Genomic DNA, 4595 nt, shown 5'->3' with positions numbered 1-4595 from the left:
CATCCCACACATATAGCATGTATGTATTGATCCATCTTCATCACTCTTCAATCCATATTATTCAACATAGCTAAAATAGTCTCTATATCCTTTCAAGTGTCACTCCGAAATCCTTTTGCACCTTCATTTCAAGGATTGTGATACTCACACGAATGCTTAGAAAACTCTTCAATCAATCTTTAGTTTCAGCAGGATTTTTCTTCGTTAATGGCCCTTGAGAATCAAGGAGTTGCTTCCTCATCAAATTTACCCCATCATAGAAGATTGATACTTCTTGATTCACATTAAGATCATTTTAGGGGAAATTTCGAAGTAATCCCTTGTAACGGTCCCATGCTTCTTAAAGTGATTCACCCAGTTGTTGCTCACAGTTAGTTATTTCCTTCATAAGTTCAGACACTTTTGATGGTGGGAAAAATTGATCTATGAATTGTTCACACATTTATGCCTATGTAGTAATGGCACCATGTGGAAGTGCCATCAACCAATCTTTAGCAGCTCCTTTAAAAGTGACTGGAAGCATTCTCAATAACATTGTCTCGTGTCAATCATTTAGAATGTGAAGTATTTATTGATGTCATTGAATTCATCATGGTGTAAGCATCCTCATGATATTTTGTAGAAAATGAAACTTCTTTAAGCACGGAAAGAATATGTTATTTAAGCTCAAATGTTGTTGTAGTGGGACTTGTTGGTTGCACTAAGCTTGGATCGGTGTCCTCCCGAATTCTTTTCATGTATGTATCCATCGAATTGTCAGCAATGTTCGAAATGTTGTTTCCTTGCTCACTTTCGGGTTCACTACTTTTGTTTGTTTCGTAACCAACCTCCTTTGGATTGTTCTTAGTGCCTTCATCTTTTGGGTGGTTGCTAGATTCTCCTACATGCTTACCTTTCCTCTAACCAAAAACAGATTTAAGATCTTTGAACGGTGATTTCTTTGGTATGTTTGGTTATCCAACATTCTTGTCCATCTTTTTACGAAAAGCTAACTCTGGATCTTCAAGTGGTCGTTTCAAAGGTGTTTTTGATCCATAGGTCATGTACTACTGCACAAAATAATAATAATAATAATAATAAAACAAAAATAAAAACGTAAAAACGAACAAAAATTAATTAAAAAGTCCTACTAAACATTCACCACGACGTGGTAATGCTACCACCTCGTGTTGAAGCGGATAAATTAAAAAGAATGCTAAAAATGAAATAAGACGTAAAACAACCGAATTCACGTTGGGAGCTTAAGGCTCACGTCGTGAGTTCAGTAATTCAGGAAAAAAAAAAACCGAATACTAAAAATTAACGTTTTGCTGGTTTTACCCCACAAAAAGGATCGATTAACCTAAAACAATTAAATCTAAAATAAATAGTCGTTCCCCGACAACGGCGCCAAAAACTTAATGTTTGTAGAAGATATCACCTATCTAGCTTTAAATTTAAAACATAACTACTTAACTATTATTTCACTTATAGGCAGTGTACCTAGTCAGTGTATAACATAGTAAAGTAAGTTGGGGTTGAACACATGGAACATATTTACTTAGTTAATCTATAACCTAAAACAAGCAAATTTTAAACAGGCTTTTATTTGATTTTGCAAGTTCAGACAAACTTAATCTATTTAACTAACGACTTCAATCAATTATTAAGAACACTTCCATTTAGTTCGAATCCACTTATCCTCTATAGTTAACTACTAATTATAGATTATTAATGTTGGTTACCAAATATTATATTATTAGAAATTCAAGTCCAAATTTACTAATATTTTCACTAATTCATGTAAAACTATGCATGGTCACACACTAGCAAACACAAAATTAATTATAAAATGTAGATAGGCTATGTAAGATTGATCTAAATAAACACAATTGTGGTCACAATTTATGTTCTCACTCACAGCTAAATTAGCTAATTTTATCACTTATCTAAGATTTGGTCGATCCTAGATTTATTAATTTAATGGTCAATAAACTACTAGGTAACAAGTTCATGCAATTTAATGTTCAATAAGCTACACAGAACCTGAATTCAAGCAATCAAAGTATCAAATATTAACATGCTACGTAAGATAATAATACACAAGCTCATAACCAACTATTAAAAATCCATAATTTAATAACTAAATCATAGAGTTAAAGCTTCATCTAGCTAAACGAAAGCAACTAAATTCAGCTACCTATGGCTGAAAACATGAACAAAATCTCAACAATGAAAGACATCATTAAAGTGTACCAAACTAATGTAACGAATATATTCTTTAATCTCTCGATCTTCAAATAAATCTCCTTACTAGAATGCTTAATTTCCGTTTCTCTGAATAATATTTCTCCAGAAATTTCTCTAAAAGTCTTCTAAGCCTTCTTAAACCGTGGAGGTGAATGATTATTTATAGTTTTCTGAATTTTCTCGCTTCACGACATGAACAAGGATTTCACGTCTTGAATCTGAGATAACTCCTTATCGGGCAAGGGCTCTTACTTCCCGTGCACTTATCTTCTAGAATACTCACTCCACGTCGTGAATGTGATGGCCATGTCGTGATTTGGGTTTTTCCCTAGGATTTTTCTTCTTTTAAGCTTTCATCCTCCGAAGTTCCAATTATTGTCCATTTTGATCCTCTATCTTCAAGAGTGTTCCTTTTGGTTGTAGAATACAACATAATCTCATAAGTATCATATATATATTTGCAGTTAACCAAAATATTAATAAAAATGTGTTAAAATATTGCCTAAAAATTTGTATAAAGATGCCAATATCAATGTGCATGAGAGCCATTAATCGTTGGGATGAATAGGCATCCAATAGAGTTGTTAGTCGTGATTAGACGTGTACAAGAATCGTTAGTTATAGTCAGTCAGATCGACACGAGAGCTAAGAGTTTAGTTTGTATGCGGATCAGCACTAGAGTCGACAACCATTGCTTGTATGCATTGTATGTGTATTGTGGTATGTGGTATATTAGCGAACTCACTAAGTTTTATGTCTATAGTTGTGCATTAAATACGTTTCAGCAGGCCCAGTTTCAGGCAAGTGCAAGATGGGCAATGGAACAGGGCCTACAAAATTAAGGGGCCCAAATTTCTTTTAATAGTATATGTATGATGTATCGTTTATCCCAACTGGCCATACAATTCAACATCATCGAAAGAACCAGCTTCCGGCATCAAATCGAAGCCAGCAACGATCTTTCGATCAATCATGGTTTTGTTCGTTTTCATTAAAAAATCAATTACAGGCTTCCAGACTGCAACGACAACAATAAACATATCAGTGGGCATCAGGCCTCAACGTATAAGACTGCGAGACAGCAGACTCCCACAACAAGTCGGCTCGAGATAGTAGATAGGCGAGGGTCGATTATCCATTTATATTGTTATCACTTTATCAATGATTCTTTATTCTTGATATGTGGTGCCAATCAGTACTACATATAATGTAAATATGTAACAAATTATGAGAATTGAGAAATTAAGGAATGAGGAATAAGGATTATGAGTTTGTAAATTATAATTGTCAATTCAATTGCATACTTGAATAGTTGAATGTGTGAATGATTTATAGTCTTATAGAATAAATAGATTATCCATTTTTCAGATTCATGGTATGTTTAATTGTTTATCTTTAACTGTTTAACTTTTCAGATTCAAGAATGTTTAATTAGTTATCACTATGTCAGATTGTCATATTATGAGATTGAAATATGATTGACTCATTCACAATATTGAATGAATGATCCTGAAATAGATTATTAGAAACTGATATTAAATTATGAGATTATTTTTATTGTATAATTGTTTATCAGAAATTCGGAATTTAGAAACCAAAGTGTTTAAAGAATCAAATTATGTTTATTGTTTGTAAAATTATAGAGATGAAGTCTAAACAACAATCCGCTAGTTAAAACGTAAACAAAAGAAAGGAAAAAAAACTAGATGAAGAAATGAGAAAGGCTGACATCGGTGCTCTAGGTAACTTTATCTATAGAAAACCTATTCAATAGTATGTCGAAGAGCACATTAAACAGCATGTTGAAGAGCAAGACCATATATAAGTAGAAGAGGCAGAAGAGCAAGAGCCCGTTTAAGTGCTTGTTGATATATATGATACAAGAAGGTGGGAAAAACTTAATTATGAGGAGATTAAATTTGGTCCAAGAAAGGTCCTAAAAGAAATAATAGTATTATGTATGGTCCCTACAATAAATTTGGTAGACGATTTTCTGCAGCTTTATATACAAGAACTTTACGAAATTCAGAGAAGTGTGATAGAGAAGGGACAGTATATTCGAAAGAGCTAGACAAAGTAATTTTTTTGTTGTTGTAAAATGTTTAGAAAAGTGATTTCAAAGGGTAAATTGGATGGTGAAGGTTATGCATATTGGCTCGATGTTATCACTAAGGTTAAAGAACACGAAATTTCATTAGATCATCTTACAAATAGGAATAAGTGGTTTGATATGCGTAAATGATTAAACTAAAATAATTGATAAAGTTCAACACGAGCCATTCTAAAAGAAAAAGACTACTGCAAACAAGTCTATTTGAGTAGTGAAGTTTCTTACTAAACATAATTTAGCATTTCATGGATCCAAT

General features: G+C 32.8%; 1 non-coding gene across 1 annotated transcript; it reads left to right on the top strand.

The window, feature by feature from the left end:
• Nucleotides 1-287: 287 nt before the first annotated feature.
• LOC145003690 (small nucleolar RNA R71) lies at nucleotides 288-394 on the top strand. The gene has a single exon (XR_013662137.1). It is a non-coding gene; the product is annotated as a small nucleolar RNA R71 (small nucleolar RNA).
• Nucleotides 395-4595: the final 4201 nt, after the last annotated feature.

This window comes from Lactuca saligna, chromosome 6 (assembly GCF_052625555.1).
Source record: "Lactuca saligna cultivar CGN05327 chromosome 6, ASM5262555v1, whole genome shotgun sequence".
NCBI classification, from domain to species: Eukaryota; Viridiplantae; Streptophyta; class Magnoliopsida; order Asterales; family Asteraceae; genus Lactuca; species Lactuca saligna.
The sequence above is the reverse complement of the archived record's forward strand: the minus strand, read 5'-3'. Positions and strand labels throughout refer to the sequence as shown.